This window comes from Rattus rattus, chromosome 13 (genome assembly GCF_011064425.1).
Source record: "Rattus rattus isolate New Zealand chromosome 13, Rrattus_CSIRO_v1, whole genome shotgun sequence".
NCBI classification, from domain to species: domain Eukaryota; kingdom Metazoa; phylum Chordata; class Mammalia; order Rodentia; family Muridae; genus Rattus; species Rattus rattus.
The window spans coordinates 73,311,345-73,332,245 of record NC_046166.1 but is presented as its reverse complement, the minus strand read 5'-3'; the positions used below and the strand labels follow the sequence as shown (position 1 = coordinate 73,332,245).

The following is a 20,901-nucleotide window of genomic DNA, read 5'->3' as shown; positions in this document are numbered from 1 at the left end:
AGGGAGACACCCTGGGTCCCAGTGTCTCCTACTTCAAGGGTAAAGCACAGCCCCATCGACCTAACTCCCTCTCTCTAGGTTCAGCTTTTAATGGACCACCGCCTCTCTGTAGCCACAGGCTAGGACCCAAGGCTTCAGCATTTGAGCGTTTAGGAGACACATAAGATCCAAACTATAAAGGGAAAGGAACTCAAAAAACCCTCAGAGTAAGGAAACCTCTTGAGTAAAACAAAATGTCTGTACTGGAGCTGGGCCTGTTGGCTGGGGGAAGCTGCCTGTGAACCCTGCTTCAGTTTCTCTTTGCTCTGTTCCTCACCCACCTCACAGTGAAACTGCCACTCTCTTGGAGCGTTAACAAGTGGCCAAGTTTTTGAGTCTCGGAGCTTCTCTCTGGGCTCTGTGTTGCACACGAAGTGGCTCATATCTCACAGAAAGGAAATAAATTAAGGCAAACTAACATGGGGTACTCCCCTAGAGATGGAAGGGCACCCTAATGATACCAGGATAGCATCTTTGGATAGCTTTAGGGAAAGGGAGAATGAAGACCTGGACACTGGGGACTCCTTGGAGGGCAAAGGTGGTACAGAGGTGGTGGGGTGTGGGTCAGGGGTGGAACTTTTGTGAGGCATATGTTTCTGCAAAATGACCTCGGGTTTGAAGTCTGTGGTTCATCTCTGAGTAGAAGTGCAGGGTCCCTGATGGGGGTAAACACTGGGATGCCGTTTCAGAAGCAGGGGAAGCAGATGGCTCCACACGTCAGGATGCATCTGAGAGCAGCATGACCTACATGTACCCGTCAGAGAAGATGTCATAGGTACACTCATCTATGACCAAGAACAAAGAGCACAGGGCTCAGGCTCGGAGGAGTCTCGACGTCATCCTCTTCACCACCCAAGCTCCCCTTTTGTTTTCTCTCTTTCTTTTCTCCTTATTTAATCTTGATGGAAGTCGGACTTTAAGTCACAGTCTGAGGGAGGACGCTTACTCACGCTGGGTTGTCATGGTTGCACGCTGGTGCTGAGGCTGGATTTAAAAAGGAAGAAATTACTAACCCAGAGTGATGTCAGCTCCCCACTCTGGAGCCTGAGACATCAGTGTGCACTCCACAGAGAATATGGTTTAGCAAGATGGTGGGGAGCTGAGGTCATAGCCGCTTAATCATTGCTGGGAATTTTAAATAGGTAATTGTGGAGTAGTGGTTTAAGAATTGCACGATGTAAACGGTTTCAGGGTATGTAATGTTTCTGTAAAGAACACTTGACGGTGTTCACTGGTGTGTGTGTGTGTGTGTGTGTGTGTGTGTGTGTGTGTGTGTTCTAAGACGCTGAGAGAATCTGAAACACTTCTCCCAGTAGAGAAGTCACCATCAGTGCTAATACCCAATCCGGATTCCCAGGGTGTAGGTTGGCGTCAATCACGGGAGGAAGCTGGGATACACATTGATGTACACTGGTTGGCATCAGGCTTTCCAGATCTCTGTCCAGGATGGGATACTTGGCATAGCAACCAAAAATGGGATTAAATTGAGACACACATCTGTACTTTTTTTTTTTTTTTTTGATTCTTTTTTTTTCGGAGCTGGGGACCGAACCCAGGGCCTTGCGCTTCCTAGGCAAGCGCTCTACCACTGAGCTAAATCCCCAACCCCACATCTGTACTTTTAAAAACAAAAATCAAATATATTTTAAATTAGGGAGGAACTTTCATTTCATCATGCAAAGCTATTTTCTCCTCACTTAATAGATTTATTTTTATTTATTGAGTTTATTAAATTTATTTTATTTTCTCTAAGTGCCTGCAAACGTGTGTATCACATGCATGTCTGGTTCTGGCAGACACCAGATTTGAGCACTGGATCTCCTAAGCCTAAAATTACAAATAATGTGAGCTACCATATGGGTACTACAGCCCAAACCCAGAAAGTCTTCGAGAGCAGCAAGTAGTCTTAATTGCTGAGCCATCTCACTAGTCCAGCCTGATATTTTCCCCCATTACAAGAAAGTTGAAACTACAAGAGGGTGGGAAGTAAGGAGAGGTGTGTGTGTGTGTGTGTGTGTGTGTGTGTGTGTGTGTGTGTGTGTGTGTGAGAGAGAGAGAGAGAGAGAGAGAGAGAGAGACAGAGACAGTGACACACACACACACACAGAGAGAGAGAGAGACAGAGAGAGACAGAGAGAGAGACAGAGAGACAGAGAGACAGAGAGAGAGATTGATTTAGAGATTTCCTCACATATATCTGCTAATGAGTTCTACATTTTTGTTAGGAAAGACAGATTTTCCTCACTTCTGTCAAGGGGAGATATCTATATCCTTCCTGCTACAAGATGAGTAGTTGAAATCACAGAAATAATGCTTATTTATACTTTCCTTCTAACTCAAACAGAAAATAATTTGTGCTAAAAACTCAGTTATTCCTGATACAGTAATCAGAGTCTTCTGGTTCAAAATCAAAGCGTTACGTTTGAAGGGCACCGCTACAAGAGGTTCCACCATTGATTCTGGGTAGCGAATTGGTTTGGAAGTTAAGTAAAATGTAGTAAGGAGCTGCATGGCAGAGAAGCCAGGACAGCATGGGAAGCTTGACCCCCATCCTGCAAGGACACGGGGTGATGACATTCAGCCCTGGGCCCTAACTAGTCAATGTCCAATTAATGGTTCTTTCCCCACATCTTTAAAGGATCACTAGAGAGCAGAAGAGTCTGGAGTCTACATCCCATGAACCAAGGGGGTTAGCTAGGAATTCAGCTCTCTTCACTAAATATCATTCTTATTGTTTTTAATTTATGTGCATATGTGTGCCTAAGTGCATGTGCCACTGAGCTGCAGAGGCCAGGGGAAGGCGTCAGATCAGAGCTCCATGCAGTTATGAGTCACCCGAGTGCTGAGAGACGTACCTCTGTGTCCACTGTAAAAGCGCCAGGCACTCCAAACCCCTGAGCCATCCCTCCAGCCCCTACGAGTTTCTTCTTCTATTGTCACTCGGGTCTCGGAGACCCAGTGGCTTTTGTCATCCATCCTTGACATCGATCAGACTTGGCATAGTCGGCCTTACATCTTCAGGGCAGGACTACAGCTTCATGGTTCCTGTGTCTGCATTCTCATTGGAGCCTGCTCCTGGTCGCAAGTATCAGGTCTTGGGGGCTGTTAGGTTTTCTTTTTCCATTGAGAGAGAAATGGAGGATGTAGAGGAAGATAGAGTGAGGAAGGATAGAGGTGGGGAAGGGTTGCGGGGAGTTGGGTGAGGATGAGCACGTGGTTCATTGAATGCCACTGGATGGTTGTCAGGGCGTGAGGAATTTGGGGCAAAGAGCCAGCCCTTCCCATCTTTCAGTGTTGTGAGGTGATCACTCAGCACTTTCTCCCTTTTATTGACTTTTAGCCTAATAGCCTGTCTGTAAAAGAAGGAAGTAGCCACAGTGTAGACGTGAGGAAGCTGATCCCCAGAGAGCGGCTGCTGGGTCAGCATCCTGTCTGAATCGGGGCTCCAGCTTGTACTCTCCTCACCTTCGCCGAGACTGGCCTAGAGTCCTCCTCGCCCACCTTCTTGCATTTGGCTTGATTTCTGCCTCTCGTGACAGCTCTGCAGAGTCGTTTTGTCCAGGGTTCAGAACTTGAAAGGGACAGCTTGTGCTTAATTACAGAGCTTTGATCCGAGGTGCTTCCACATTCCCAGCGAGCAGTCTGCCTCTCACAGCTGGTGTCTTGCCTTGTTGGTAATTCACTGGGCAGGTGAGCGGAAAGACCTAGAAGCACTTCCTGTTGCAAGCCGGCTCTGAAGGGGGTCCTCTGGGCCCAGAGCGGCATCCCTGCAATAGCACCCAGCGTTTGCCTGGGGGTTGCAACTGGACCAAGGATCACAGCTCTGAGAATAGGGAACCACCAGCGATACAAACCGGGTGCTTTATGTAGACGCACCATTGTGAATCGTCAAATTGGGTCACAACAGAGAACTAGCAAACATTATGTTGGAAGCTGTCTGAGCGAGGAGCCAAGTGGGATTTTGCTGTGTCTATGCTTATAAGAAATATATTGATCCATCAAGACCGTGCTGAAATGTGACCATGCGATATATAAAGTAACCTAGGTACAGTTTAGGCATAGACTATTCCAAACAAGGCCAGCTTTTATTGAGAATCTCTGTAAAAGCTATGGGTGACTCCATAGGTTTTGACTTCCCAATCCGTACTTCCTGTTGTGACTCTCACATATCTATCCACTTACTGCACCAGAAGAGCTCGGCTTTCTTTTACAGTGTGAGCTGGTAAATACCGGTTCTGGCAGACTCCACCAGGATGCTGGTCCCTGAATACTCAGAATCACTACCCTTACATAATGTGGCTTTATTTCAAAGAAAGGGGAAGAAAATCAGGACATAGTGGGAGGGAACCTTCTTGTCAGTGGTTTCCTATTCATGTTTAACACCGAACATCATGTTTAAAACACCAGGAACTGGGGGCTGAGAGACAGCTCATCGGTTAAGAGCGCTTGCTGCTCTCCAAAGGATTTGGTTTCAATTCCCCTCACCCGCACAGCAGCTCATAACCACCTCTGACTCCATTTTCAGAGATCCAGTGCTTTCCTCTCTCTCCTGTGGGAGTCAGACAAGCCAGTGGTGTACAGACTCACGTGCAGGCAAAACGCTAAGGACATAAAATAAATAATAAAGTCAAATGCATATACATATGAATATGCACACACACAATATACCCACACCCACACGCACGCACACACACCTGTGCACACATGAATGAACTATGAGGCCACCATAGCTAAGAGCACTTACTGCTCTTGCAGTAGAATCAAGTTTTTCTTCCAGCACCCATATCAGGCAGAGCACAAGCTCCTTTAACTCCAGCTCCAGGTCATCTAATGAGATGATCATGTGGTTTTTTTCTTTGAGTTTGTTTATATAGTGGGTTTCATTGATGGATTTCTGTATATTGAACCATCCCTGCATCCCTGGGATGAAGCCAACTTGATTATGATGGATGATTGTTTTGACGTGTTTTTGATTCAGTTTGCATGAATCTTATTGAATATTTTGACATTGATATTCGTAGGGGAATTGGTTTGAAGTTCTCTTTCTTTGTGGGGCCTTTGTGTGGTTTACGCATATAGTCATAATTGTGGCTTCATAGAATGAATTGGGTATTGTTCCTTCTGTTTCTATTTTGTGGAATAGTTTGAAGAATATCGGTATTAGGTCTTCTATGAAGGTCTGATAGAATTCAACACTAAACCCATCTGGTCTTGGGCTTATTTTGGTTGGGAGACTTTTAATGACTGCTTCTATTTCTTTAGGAGTTATGGAACTGTTTAGATGGTTTATCTGATCCTGATTTAACTTTGATACCTGGTATCTGTCTAGAAAATTGTCTTTGTCATCCAGATTTTCCAGTTTTGTTGAATATATAGGCATTTGTAGTAGGATCTGATGATTTTTTTGGATTTCCTCAGTTTCTGTTGTTATATCTCTCTTTTCATTTCTGATTTTATTTGGACACTGTGTCTTGCCCTCTGTTTAGTCTGGCTAAGGGTTTATCTATCTTGTTGATTTTTCTCAAAGAAGCAGCTCCTGGTTTTGTTGATTCTTCTACTTGGTTGATTTCAGCCCTGAATTTGATTATTTCCTGCCTTCTACTCCTCCTGGGTGTATCTGCTTCTTCTTGTTCTAGAGCTTTCATGTGTGCTGTCAAGCTGCTGATGTATGCTCTCTCCTGTTTCTTTTTGGAGGCACTCGGAGCTATGAGTTTTCCTCTCAGCATTGCTTTCATTTGTCCCATAAGTTTGGCCATGTTGTGCCTTCATTATCATTAAATTCTAAAAAGTCTTTAATTTCTTTCCTTATTTCTTCCTTGACCAAGTTATCATTGAGGACAGCATTGTTCAGCTTCCATGTGTATGTGGGCTTTCTGTTGTCTTTGTTGTTATTGAAGACCAGCCTTAGTCCCTGGTGATCTGATAGGACGCATGGGATTATTTCTATCATCTTGTATTTTTTGTGGCCCATTTTGTGACCAATTATGTGGTCAGTTTTGGAGAAGGTGCCATGAGGTGCTGAGAAGAAGGTATATTCTTTAGTTTCAGAATAAAATGTTCTATAGATATCTGTGAAGTCCATTTGGTTCATAACTTCTGTTAGTTTCACTGTGTCTCTCTTTAGTTTCTGTTTCCATGATCTGTCTATCGATGAGAGAGGGATGCTGATCTCTCCCACTGTTGTTGTGTGAGGTGCAATGTGTGCTTTGAGTTTTAGTAAAGTTTCTTTTATGAATGTGGGTGGCCTTGCATTTGGAATGTAGATATTCAGAATTGAGAGTTCATCTTGGTGGAATTTTCCTTTGACAAGTATGAAGTTATCTTTTTTGGTAACTTTTGGTTGAAAGTCAATTTTATTTTATATTAGAATGGCTATTTCCTCTTGCTTCTTGGGACCATTTGCTTGGGAACTTTTTTCCCAGCCTTTTTCTCTGAGGAAGTGTCTGCCTTTGTCACTGAAATGTGTTTCATGTATGCAGTAAAATGCTGGGTCGTGTTTGTGTAGCCAGTCTGTTTTTATTGGGGAATTGAGTCCATTGATGTTAAGAGATATTACAGAAAATTGATTGTTGCTTTCTGTTATTTTTGTTAGAGGTGGAATTGTGTTTGTGTGGCTCTCTTCTTTTGGGTTTGTTGAACGAAGATTACTTTCTTGCTTTTTCTAGGGTGCAGCTTCCCTCCTTGTGTTGGAATTTTCCATCTACTATCCTTTGTAGGGCTGGATTTGTGGACATATATTGTGTAAATTTGATTTTGTCATGAAATATCTTGGTTTTCCCATGGTAATGAAGAGTTTTGCTGAATATAGTAGCCTGAGCTGGCATTTGTGTTCTCTTAGGGTCTGTATGACATTTGCCCAGGATCTTCTAGCTTTCAGAGACTCTGTTGAAATGTCTTGTGTAATTCTGATAGGTCTGCCCTTATATGTTACTTGACCCTTTTCTCTTACTGCTTTTAATATTCTTTGTTTAGCACATTTGGTGTTTTGACTATTATGTGACAGGAGGAATTTCTTTTCTGGTCCAATCTATTTGGACTTCTGTAGGCTTCTTCTATGCTTATGGGCATCTCTTCCTTTAGGTTAGGAAGTTTTCTTCTATAATTTTGTTGAAGATATTTACTGGCCCTCTAAGTTGAGAATCTTCATTCTCTTCTATACCTATTATCCTGAGGTTTGATCTTCTCATTGTGTCCTGGATTTCTTGGATGTCTTGGGTTAGGATCTTTCTGCACGTTGCATTTTCTTGGACTGTTGTGCCAATGTTTTGTATGGTATCTTCTGTTCCTGAGATTCTCTCTTTTATCTCTTGTATTCTGTTGGTGATGCCTGCATGTACAATTCCTGATCTCTTTCCTGGGATTTCCATCTCCAGGGTTGTCTCCCTTTGTGATTTCTTTCATTATTTCTATTTCCCTATTTAGATACTGGATGGTTTTGTTCAGTTCCTTAACCTGTTTGGTTGTGCTTTCCTGTATTTCCTTAAGGGATTTGTGTGTTTCCTCTTCAAGAGCTTCTACCTGTTTACCTGTGTTCTCCTGTATTTCTTTAAAGGAGTTATTTATGTCCTTAAAATCATCTAACATCATCGTGAGATGTGATTTTAAATCATAATCTTGCTTCTCCGGTGTGCAGGGGTATCCTGGACTTGCTGTGGTGGGAGAGCTGGGTTCTGAAGAGGCCAAGTGGTCTTGGTTTCTGTTGGTTATGTTCTTGTACTTGCCTCTCAACATCTGGTTATCTCTGGTGTTAGCTGGTCTTGCTGTCTTTGACAGTGGCTTGACCCTCCTGCACTATTAGGTGTGTCAGCACTCCTGGGAGACCAGCTAACTCCTAGTGGGATCCAGGCACAGAGGGCTATGGCTCAGCGTCAGCAGATGGAAACTTAAATATTTGTTTGTGTATATATGTACATGCATGTGTACATGCATGTGTGTGTTTATGTGTATAGCTACTCAGAGACACACCCTTATTTGCAAGGCAGAATTCGATTACCGTTGTCTTTCCTAAGAGGAATGGAAGTTAGTAGAAATGGTCTGAGTAGAATCTTCATGACTGTCTCCAAACATTGGTTTCATCTCACAAGATGTGTTTTTTCTTTACTGAACAAAGAGTTCATGAATTGCTTATTCGTGTGGGGGATAAACCCAAATAGACTTAATTAAGTCATAGTTTTAAATGAGTCATTGAGCCATCTATGATTTGTAATATAATTATTCATTATTGTATTTTATTTGTTGCAATATGTTCACTGTTCATCGAGTGTTAGAGATAAATCTGATGGAACCAGTCTCTACTTATGCACCACTGAGAAGATGCCCCACCAGCAGACATTAGAGCCCCAAGGAATAATCTCATCTTCCTCGGTTTTCCATTTCCGTAAAATGAAAACCTCTGAAGCTAATTCTAAGTGGGAAAATAAGTGGTATAATCTGATTTTCACACGTTTTCTATGCATCGACTGGTTATAGGATGCTTTCTTCTGTGTTGTTATTTGAATGCTATATTCATGTCTCTGCCATCTGGAGGGATGGTTGGAGGGTGGAGAAACAGATCTGTTGGAGCATTCCAGGATGCCAGGCACTGTAGAGCAGTCACCGGGAGCCACGGGGAGTCGGGCTGAGGTGGCCTTGCTTGCTCTCAGAACAATCTCAAACAGACAGGGAGGGAACGTTTTCTGCTGATTTCTGACAGTTTGGGTGGAAGGAAGGAAGGAAGGAAGGAAGGAAGGAAGGGAGGAAGGGAGGAAGGGAGGGGCTTCTAGGGCGGCCATGGAATTACGTGCTGGGATGTTGTTCCCAGAGGCAGTGCCGATTTTAGTGTCCAACCTCATGGACAGTGTATCACCCACTGGTTAGAAAATACACTGGAAACAGGATGCTCCTGGGGTCCCTCTGCGAGATCATGCTGATGGAAGCAAGAAATGCAATGGAAATTTCACCTTCACCTCAACTGGCTGAGCAGTGGGAAATGGATTTGTGTGTGTGTGTGTGTGTGTGTGTGTGTGTGTGTGTGTGTGTGTGTGTGGTGTGTGTGTGTGTGTGTGTGTGTGTGTGTGTGTAAGATAGGGAAACACATAGAGAGACAGACACTGAGAAACTCCAAGAAGCAATAAAGTTTACATATAGAAACAAAATCCTTAAGTTATTTTAAAATGTTTAATATAACATTAATATCTTAGGAGATATATATATATATATATATATATATATATATGACATTTGATCATAGTTATACAAATTTCTCCCCTAACTCTCTCAGATACCCCCAACTCCCCCAGGCCTCACCCCAATCAAACTTTCTTTCTCCTCTTTTTATATCCCATTGGCTCCAGTTTGTTATAACCATATACTTATGTGTTAGGGCTGCACCTATGAAATACTTGGTTCCATCCCTAGAAGCCACTAACAGTCGATCTCTCAGCTACAAGGACGCTTGTGCCACGCTGGCATGATGACTGCCTTGGTATTGTGCATGTATTGTACAGGCAACCACGGCTGTTTGAGCTTGTGAGTACTGTCATGCCCAGGAGATATATGACTCTCAGAGCAGTCCCTCTCTTCATCTAGGATAGTCCCTAAGCCTCAGGCAGGGGTGTGGTCCAGAGGGATGTGACCCAGAAGGGTGTGATCCAGAGGGATGTGACCCAGTGTGGTCCAGAAGGGCATGACCAGAAGGGTGTGACCCAGAGAGGCATGGTCCAGAGGGGTGTGATCTAGAGGGGCGTGGCCAGATGGGTGTGATCAAAGGAGTGTGGTCCAGAGGGGCATGGCTGAGCTGTAGTCACTCATTCTCTGCACTTTGGCAGTTATGAATGTCTCTGTTAACCACTGCCCACTTCACAAAGAAACTTCTCTAAAGGAGACTGAGCACACAATGCCACCTGTGCGTGTTCACTAACCACAGCAAAACACTTCTATAGTCATCCTTTCTCTGTCACTGACTTCTTAATGTGACGTTTACAGAATGGCCCACATTTCGTCTGTGTCTGAGACATACGATTTTACCCAAGCTGTGCTGAGAAAAGCAAGAGGAGCATTTACCATAACATTAAATAATATCAGCTGGATGAAGGATTTATTGCTTCATTAATCTGAAATATTACAGTGGGGAGAGATAATCGTCCAAAGAGAAGCAAAGATATTGTTCAAGTTTTAACCATCCTGCTTTTTTAAAATTAAAAAAAAATACACATTTTAAGACAAGGCAGTTGTGTTAGGGCCCTCAGCTCTTATTAGTACAATAAATTAATGGTTTATAACCTTTATTTTATTGCTCTAGGAGCACTTCATAAATCGCCTGTAACTGTGATCCAGAAAATAGCCTATAAAGTGACTTTTTCAATTACTCCTCTTTCTCTAGAATTAACAATGTTGAGAAGAGTCAACATTAGAGATTTAAGCATAGCTCTAAAAACGATGTTCTAATCACCTCACAGGTGCTCACATCTCATTCCCTCTGCCTTAGATGGCATTTTACTGCTGCGAACAGACACCATGACCAAGGCAACTCTTATAAGGACAACATAATTGGGGCTGGCCTAAACGTTCAGAGGTTCAGTCCATTATCATCAAGGCAGGAACATGGCAGCATCCAGGCAGGCATGGTGCAGGAGAAGCTGAGAGTTCTACACCTTCATCTGAAGGCTGTTGGGAGAATACTGGCTTCCAGGCAACTAGGATGAGGGTCTTAAAGTTCACACACACACACACACACACACACACACACATACACACACACACACACACACAGTGACAAACCTACTCCAACAGGGCCATACCTTCTAATAATGCCACTCCATGGGCTGAGCGTATACAAACCATCACACCCTCCTTTTTCATATGCTGAATACTTACATACCTGCACACTCACAGCACACATAGACCTCAACGTTTTGTTATAGAGCAATACGTTTCTTGATTTTTAAACAATTAAAAAGGATGTTCAGGAACCTTTAAGAAGGACCAGTATAGATACCTGGGAACTATCCCTTGGAGTTTTTTGATCTCACTGTTTCTCACACTTTTCTCTTATGAACTTTGTAAAGACAGGGAGTACACCTGTTTCTCATGTTTTCTCAGTGACACAGCCCTTGAGCTGATTGGCTTACAAACCTAAAAGATAAGACAGAAACTACCCATGCTTGTGCCTTACTTTCCCTCTCTACATATTCAGTTTGTTGAGGGTGTTTATTTTCCTGAATTTATACAGAGTAAAGATGGTGGCTTATGGTCCAGGAAGGGAGAGACGTTCAAGAATTAAGCAGCATACGTCAGAGTAGGATCCCCAGTGGGAGAGAGGCAAGGACACTGTGTCCGAAGATCAGAAGACATTGGTTGAGACAGGGCAATGGAGATCGTGAAACAGTTTCTGTGTAATTCCCAGACCCACAGGGTTGTTTTTCTACAAGGGTTTCAGAGCACTTGTCATACACCGTAAACTACAAGAAAATAACAACGTGGGTTTTCTCATGAGAAGCCGTAGAGAAGTGTACTGTCTGGTTTTGTGTGTCAACTTGACACAAGCTGAAGTTATCACAGAAAAAGAAGCCTCCCTTGAGGGAATGCCTTCATGAGATCCAGCTGTAAGGCATTTTCTCAATTAATGATCAATGCAGGAGAGCCCATTGTGGGTGATGCCATCCCTGGGCTGGTAGTCCTGGGTTCTATAAGAAAGCAAGCTGAGCAAGCCAGGGGAAGCAAGCCAGTATGTAACATCCCTCCATGGCCTCTGCATCAGCTCCTGCTTTCAAGTGCCTGCCCTGTGTGAGTTCCTGTCCTGATTTCCTTTGGTGATGAACAGCAATGTGGAAATATAAGCTGAATAAACCCTTTCTCTCCTTCACTCGCTTCTCGGTCAGCAATTTTGTGCAGGGATAGAAACCCTGACTAAGACAGGAAGCTAGCGATATAGTCTGACTTATGCTTTCAGTGTATTTATGTGGGAACAAGAGTAGGTCTGAGACACCAGCAAGCAGACTATTGCTTGTGCCGTAGGTCGATGGAGGCTGGGAAGTAATGGCAGGTGAAGGAGTCCAGGAGCAAGAGGATGCATTCTTAGCCCGCGATGTGCACACTTATAAAGTCACAGGCATAAGATAGAGTCCTGAACATCAGAACATCAGTGGGGTTAAGGAACATGCTTGGCCCTTGACAAGTGTAAACCGGGTTTAAAAAATCATGAGCGACATCCTAAAGGACAGCAGAGACTATGAATAGAAGAAAAGTCAAAAAAAGTCACAATTAACATGTCACTTGGTGTGTCTTGGGAACATAAGAAAGCAGTGTGAGTAGTTTTGAACCTCTAAAATTGTGGTGAACAATATAAGGTCAGGAAGAAGTACCAAGGATATTTGTAGTTTTAGGAGTGAGCTAAGCTTCAAAGCACAGTGCGGCACAACCATACCAGGTACTGAGAACAGGCTCACTCATATGGATGTGCACACAGCCCAGTGATTGCAGTGGTTTTAATGGTGTCCCAACTGGGCACCAGCCAAGTGACTGTGGTGGCTTTAGTATTGTCCCCACTGGGGTGCCATACTGGCTTCTTTTGACTGTGACTCACATCTTCCTCAGGGGAGGTAGTGACCATTACCTATGCCATTTAGGCCTGTGTTTGGAAAACCAAACATGCTCTCTTAAAAAAAAAAAAAAAAAAAAAAAAAAAAAACTGGATCTAGTGCACTGTTCTCTGCTGTTTGGGGTGCAAATGGTCTTACCTGTCTCTTGTCGGTCTATGCCTTTAGGAATGGGATATCTTTGTGAGCATTCTTACTATATTGATATGATTTACATAATGATAGGATCACAAGGTGACTAATTCACTAGTGGGCTCAGAACTGTAGTTCAAATCATCACTGCCTGTTCTGCAGATCATTCTGTCCTAGGTGAAAGCAATTAATTTGTCTAACATACAATTACATGTAATTCAAGCCAAACTATCTTCTTTGGATACAACACTATACAGTACCCTGTCAGATGTGTAGTTGTGATTCTTTTCTATGTTGAAGTGAAACTTCAAGAGCAATCTATTTATAACAAAGAGAACTTGCGTTTTGTATAAATTTATCCCTGAGCATGTTTCAAAGTACATTCGGACGTTCAAAACCAGACTGTACATAAAAAAAAAAAATCTGTTTAGTAGGTTTCCAGTGCTACCATGAAAATGTAATATGTTGAGCTTTCCATAGTATAATTAATATATATTTATATATTATGAAAATAATGGCTGTCCTTCAAAAGAGCCAAGCGAAAGCATTAAGGAAGAAAACCATTAAGAATTCAGTATGGAGAGAAGAGACTCTAGAACAGTAGTCATTTGTCTGAGCATCTGGAAATTATGAACCACAGTCTACTTGCTGAGTGGTCCCAGAAATGACCATGAGACAGTGGATCTGTGTGTGTGTGTGTGTGTGTGTGTGTGTGTGTGTGTGTGTGTGTGTGTAGGTTATACAGGTGGGAAATGGTGACAAACTGTGTAGGACATCTGGGAAGATTTTATAAACAAAGTACCCTTGTGCTACGAGGAAAAGAAAGCCAGAAAGGACTGAAGTAGGGGTGGTGAGCAGTTCACACAACAAGCTGTAAGGTTGAGAGAGAGAGAGAGAGAGAGAGAGAGAGAGAGAGAGAGAGAGAGAGGTGTGTACTGGTACACAGTGTGGACTCTTTATGGCACACAAAAATTTCTGGGCTGTGGAGGATGCTTCTGTTGGGAAGAGGTGACCTGGTGGGCTCAGAAACTGCTTTGCATAGTAAAAATAGAACAGTGTTTTACAGGAGCACAATGACATTCTCAGATCTGCAGGAAAAATAGCAAACCCAACTGGGGGCCTCTGCAGACAGAGGGAGATGGAGAAGAGAGAGCCTACCATTGGCATCAGCCCAGAGGAGCGATATGTTTAAGCCAGGAACAGCACACTGACATTGATGGGGCCTTCAGAAAAATACCAGGATGCTTTCTGGAATCTTAACATCCCAGTCAAAGAAGAGGACTACTTTTAATGCCACTGTATTTCTATCATGTCATAAAACATGAAGTGGTTACTAAAATAGTGTGTACATTTAGATCAAGGAAAACTAGAAATTTTAAAAGGTTGAGTAGGATCATCAATAATGAAAATCAAATGTTTTGTTTGAAGCAAAGAAACTCATCTTCAGTAAGGTATTTCTCGTTAAATTGCAAATCTATACAAACAGCATAGTCCAATAATTGTAGACATGGAACTAAAGAGTCATTACCGAACACAATGCTCACAAGAGCAGTGAATCATTCGGTAAGGACTGTGTGTCTGAGCATCCGCCCCTGCTGGTATATAAAGATTCCTCACCTCAGCTTTCTGCTTCAGGAAGTGAGTAGGAAACTGAAATGACAGTCAATAGCCTCTCTCTAACAGGAGGAAAAGGCATTCACTCTTGGAGAGAAATAGCCATGCTGCAGAGGGCTCTGACGGCAAATCCAAGCGCTTACATGTTGGCTTGCTGCCTAAGTGCAGCCACCAAAGTTTCCGAGAGATGAGTAAGTTCAAAGTACTACTCAAGAGCACTCAAGAGTATTAAAAACAGGGAGTATTCAAGTTGACTCCAAGAGCAGGCTGGAAATTGGGACAGGGTTAGGCGGACGATTGTGGTCACAGCCATCCCATGCCAGAAAGAATGGCCCTGGGAATGTGAGATGTGTTGTCTTTGCTCTTGAACCGCATTACACGTGTTTTATAAAATGAAACACGCAGTTTAAACATATACAGAATAGTTATGATTTGTCTTAAATGAATTACTTAAGTCATTGAACCCTTCTGTCAGCCATTAAACAGGACCTGAAGGAAAGACGTAAACAAGCTCAGTTGCACCTTGCAGTTCTGTCTGAGAGAATAAGTGTCGATGATATGTTTGCAAGTCCCCGAAAGAAACAGCCTGTGTGCATGGATGGAAACTGCGTGGGAGAAATGACATGTGGACATACCTTAGGATAGAGGTTCTTCAGGGCCATCCGTAACGTGGCCCTTTCACTCACGGAAGTGGGGGTATAGGAGATGAACTCAGCACCACAAGAGGAAGATGTAGGAAACTCCTGTCTAGAAATGTGAAATTCGTTGTATACCTTTGGCAATAAGTCTCCTAGGCCTGGACTCAGCCATTCCAACAGCCTGTAGATGCGTGGGTCATCTGTGGTGGAAGCTCTAGGGTGAAGGATTCATCAGGGAGTATAGACATGTAAAGGACTGGTCTGGAGAACTATGAGGATATAGAGGATCAGACACAGCCGGTGGCCAACACTGACATGGAGGTGGCAGACAGAGGAAGGGGCCACAGAGCCTTCGGCAGAAGGAAAGCCTCAAGAGTGACCTAGAATCTGACAACAGAGCTCATAGAATGCAGTCGGCAGACCCACACCGTGGCACACGTGAAGTCACGGGCTCCGCCCCAACCTGTAGAGCCAGACCCCCCTTCAAGATGCTCACGGGATGGACAAGCAGACTGAGACTTTGGACCATGGCTTAGTGTTTTACTCTGGAGCCCAGAAAGCCCAGACCAATCACCTCTCTGCCACCATCTCTGTCCATTATCCATTTCTCCCTCCCCTAGACCGTGTGAATGAAATACAGAGGTTCAGCGAGGCAAGGTCTACAGGTCCAACCTGTATGATTACACACAGTCCCTCTTGTGGTCTGTATACATTGGCTCCTCTTAATCCCCTCTAAGGACACACTTCCCCTCATAATGCCATTTCTTTATCACCTGTGTGTAGCCAGGACCCTTCCTGCATCCTATAACTGGCACACCCTTTTTCCTGGTCAAGCAGAGACACAGGAACCCACTTCTTTAGCTCACACACAGGAGAAGCAGGTAATTCTCTGTGTTGTGCAGTGCATGAGTGAGTCAATTAAGTTGGTTCACACTGGGCATTCAGAAAATGGATCTGTCTTCTTCAGGTTCACAGGAATTCACAGACATTCGAAGGGTAAAACTGTTTCCCCAGACTGTGAGATTAGCTCTGTGAGTAAGATTAGCTCCAGTGCTCCCTTCCCTCCATTTCATCAAGGCAGAGAATAGTGTGACTCACATGAAGTGCCCCAGTTATATATTTTATATACTTTCCTAGTTATATATTTTTCCCTCATAAGATCTATTACAAAGTACCGCCAGAAACACACAGTGCTCCTAAAATTGCCCTCAAGGAACAGGGAGGATTCCTCGTTACCTCCATTCTAATACAGCCCCCGTACCACCCACACCGCTGTTCCTGTGTTTGTCTGCCTCCACAGCCCACATTTCTGAAAAAGTTCCCAAGAACCGGAACAATAATGGGAGCTTTAGAAGTCATCAATGACAATCTTGCTTAATCCTCTAAAATCTGTCACTTCAAAGCAAAAATATCCTAATGTCTTCCTGAGAAGCATCCTAATGGTGTGATTCACAGATGTCCTGCTCTTGCAGTGGTCAGAGTGACATGAGCATTTTTGTCTCAGATAAGAACACCGTGACTCCAAGCCCTCCTTGTGTCTAGCTAGTGAGAGATAGCTTTGCAGAGGCAGTGGGACCAGACCACTTAAAGCGGAGAGCTTTGAACTGAAAAGCTGTTGAGTCTCGAGATTCACTACAGAACACCTCAGCAGCCATTTTTAGGACAAAAATGGCAGCCTGGGCCAGTAGTGTTTACCCAGTCAGTAGCACAAACTGGTGTTTGGCCATACAGAGACCCAGCTCTCTGGATTCCTGCTGCTGTTTTCCTGCTTGGGGGTGGGGGGATCTTCAGGCTTCTGCCCTTTTTAACCCCTGGCATCATGGAAAGCAAGATTCTAAATCTAAACAACGTCGATGGAAGAACTCCAAAATACCAACCACCTGCTAACTTAACTCTTTCTGTAGAGAAGAATCACTGGGGGCAAATGCAGCATCTTTCGAAGACATAACAAACAGTAGGAGAAACGAGAGCTGGCCTTCCATTACACAGTGGCTGTGCAGAAGAAAGGATCCGAGAATACTCTTTGCAAAGAAGTGATCAACATTTGGGAAAATGAGAATGTCCACCCTGATTTAAATATTACACAGTGCTTATATTCCCCCAGACACTGCATGCTATCCTTAGCGTTCTATGGAATCCCTTGTGGACAGACAGTTTTATGCATTGATTCTTTTTTTTTTTTTTTAATGAAAAGTCAAAGCAGTCATTGAAATCATACACGTGCTGAAACCCACAAAGAACATCTCCCACTATTCCTAATTCACGTATGAATCACACAGCACAAAATGACGGCAGGCCCATCATCTTTGGGTCTCTGTAGAGTTTTCCCTGTATTGACAGATACTGTAAAATCCTCTGTCCACTGGAAAGCAGTAGACTATGTCCCAGTATTCGAATGAAGGGCTTTACAAAGCCCGAATGCAATCATAGTAAGATCCCAGCCTCATGTTCATGGACTACTTACATGAGAGTTCAGACTTCTGTTCTCTTTCCAGTGGCTCAGAAGCCTGGAGGTCCCTTTCACATACAGAGGCCATGGTCCCATGCCATCAACATAGGGGCACAGCTGTACCAAACACTGACTGAGGACTCTGGAGGCTTGCAAGTGCCTGCCTACCCAGCATTCTTCCTTCCTTCCTCACAGCTGAGTATCAGACTCCCTGCTGCTCCCTGCTGCTCCCTGCTGCTCCCTGCTGCTCCCTGCTGCTCCCATCTTCCAACCCAAGGCCCCAGCAAGAACTCTTACTTCCCTATACCCATGCTACCTTAGCATGCAGATCTTCCTGGGACCTTGCAAACCTCATCTGCATTAGCCACCTTCAGTATCACAGAATCTCTACAGAGTGGTGTAAAGAAAACCCACTTCTGCTTCTGCACTTCTGTATTATTTTAGCATTTTTATCTGATCTCAAAACTGGCCCCTGAAAATCCCCTATTGGGAGACCTCACTTCCTTTTTATTCATGATGGACGACAGGTCTGGCAAATACTTGCCCCCCGTCCTATAGCCATACCACTTGGACCAGTTTCCCAGTCTGCTTCTTTGTCATCCCACTCCCTCTGTAATTCGACCATCTACTGGGCTCCACCATCTATGCTGGCCCAACATCTTCACTGAGGATTTGCTGAGAGCCTAGATGGTCTTCTTTATTGCCTTCATGACCCGCCTCATACAAAACTCTACCTACAGTCTCTTCCTCTTCTATTCTCTTGGTCCCCATTACCATCCTTAATGATTTATTCTCCACGAATGTGAGCCTCTGTCTTGTCAAGAGATGTAATCATGGCATCCACTAATAAAAGAGTGAAAAATTGATCTCCAGTACCCAAGGATAGAAATGAAGGGCACTGAAGCCGCAGTAGAAGTAGAGAAGCTGATTTTCAATCTGACTGTGGAAATGGGTGCTGTTATGAAGGGTGACCGAGAGTTGACGTATCAGCAGCAAATTCAGACAATCTCTCCAGCGCCACATGGTCCATGGCTGCACATGCTTGCTCATCAGGAAAGTCTACCACCCAGACTTTTAAAAATCCATTTTGACTTCATAAGATTCAATGCAGAATTCCAAAATTATTTTACAAACTTAGACTTGGTTTCCTAATCTTCCAGGATAGCCAAATTGCACACGTGTGGACATGCGCACGCTTATCCAGGTTTTTCCTAACGTGTCCTTCGTGGTGTGTTAACACCTCCAGGAAGTTACCTTTCTTCCTCTCTGTCACGAAGGTGTATCTCCAAGGGCCTTATGGATCATCTTTCACCCTTCAAGTGTGCAGTGCGGTCATCAGATAGAACGTGTATTAGCAGAGCTTTTCAATGCTAACGTCCCTTAGGAAGCCATCAGCTCCCTGATCACCTACTTTGTTTCCCCAAAGTCCAGCATAATGTCCCAGACAAACCTACTCTGTGTTTAATTGGCTTTAGGAAATACTCTACTTTATCACCAGCTGCCTTCTGCCCAAGACCCTATGAAGGCAGGCTGAGGGCCAAAATTCCCTCCTACTCTGTCTTTCCCTGGTGTTCTGCTCCCATATACCAGGTCTCTCTTCTTCAGAGAAGACCAGGGCCAAGTGTTCTTCCTGTCGACTACCAAAATCATCCCACAGTTAAAGAATAAAAAGAACATGAGGTATGTGACGTGGTGAGGACAACTGACCCCTAGTCAGCCTGACACACAGATACATCACTATTGGGCCACAACCCTTCCCCAAGATCTCACATTAAAAATGTAAGACTTCAAAGTCCCACAGTCTTTACAGATTAAAACACATTAAAATTCTAGTCCTTTTAAAATATCCAGTTTCCTAAAATCCAAAGTCTTTTAAAATTCAAAGTTTCTTAACTGTGGGTCCTGGTAAATTTCTTTCTTATCTTCAAAAGAGAGAAAAAAATCAGGGAATGCTAACAGTCACAATCAAAGCAAAATCAAATTTCAGTTGTCCAATGTCTGGGATCCACTCATGATCTTCTAGACTCCTTCAAAGGGCTTGGGCCACTTCTCTGACTCTGCCCTCTGTAGCACACATACCTTGTGTTCTAGCCTTCAGCTAGTTCCATTCCATTGCTGCTGCTGTTCTTAGTGGTCACCTCATGAAGCTGACATCTTCAAAATACTGGGGTCTTCTGCTGCAACTAGACTTCATGCACCAACAGCCTTTCATAGGCTTCCCTTCATGGTAGAGACCCCATCTTCATTGCACGACCCCTTTAGTCCTGGACCATTGACCCCTACTAAGTCTGCACCTTTACCAGTGGTCTCTCTCCGTGCCAAGCCTCAGCTGCTCTCTACGATTCCTTCGTGCCTTCAAAAACAATACCACCTGAGTGACTTCTATACATTACCAAGTCCAGCTGCCAGCAGGAGGTACAGCCTTGGCTGCCTCTGGAACACGACTTCTTTGTGCTCTCAGGAAATACTTCCCATTAAATTTCACATTCAGTGACGCTGATCTCTTCTTAATCACCGATAATTTTTTTAGCTCCAGCTAACCAGAATCAATTGATGAAGTAACATAAAGCCCCTTCACTTCAGTGGTTCTGGTATCTTGTTAATCACAGCTGATTTTTCAGCCCCAGTTAACCAGAACCACAGAATCTTAAATCAAAACTGCCCTGAAAAGAGATTTTAAACTTCCTTCTGAAGCTTCATAAGCCAGGCCTCCATCCTTTGCACTGCTCTCAGCAGGCTCATCTTCCAAGCTCCCACAGAAAATCCCACTGAGCACTCAACACTCAATGGATCATCTAGACCAAAGTTCCAAAGTCCTTCCACAATTCTCCCCAAGCACAGTCAGGTTCTATCACAGCAATGCCCTCACTATGGTGGTACCAATTTGTCTTAGATAGAGTTTCTATTGCTTCAACAAAGCACCATGACCAAAAAAAGCAAGTTGGGGAGGAAAGGGTTTATTTAGCTTACACTTCCAGATCACAGTCCCTCATTGGAGGAAGTCAGGACAGGAACTCAAGCAGGGCTGGAACCTGGAGGCAGGAGCTGATGCAGAGGCCACGGAGGAGTCCTGGTTATTGGCTTGCTTTCCACAGCTTGTTCAGCCTGCCTTCTTATAGAACCCAGGACCACCAGGCCAGAGATGGCACCACCAACCGTGGGCTGGGCCCTCCCCATTGATCGATAATTGAGAAAATGCCTTACAGCTGGATCTCATAGAGGCATTTCCTCGACTGAGACTCTTCTCTCTCTGATGACTCTAGGTTCTGTCAAGTTGACACACAAAACCAGTCAGTACAGTGAGGGAAAGCGAACTGCAATGTAAGGGAGAAACATAGATACTGCTTGGAAGCTGCCTTCCCATTGTGACGGTCTCCGATTCCAAATGACTGAGAGAAAACTAAATGAGGTCTGTGTCTGCTCAACCCAGGAGCTATTGGGAAGGCAGCAGAGA

The 20,901-nt window shown here is 43.9% G+C and overlaps 1 protein-coding gene across 1 annotated transcript in view; it reads left to right on the top strand.

The window, feature by feature from the left end:
• Myo16 (myosin XVI) overlaps window positions 1-20,901 on the top strand; it is a 382,886-nt gene that overhangs the window by 278,203 nt on the left and 83,782 nt on the right.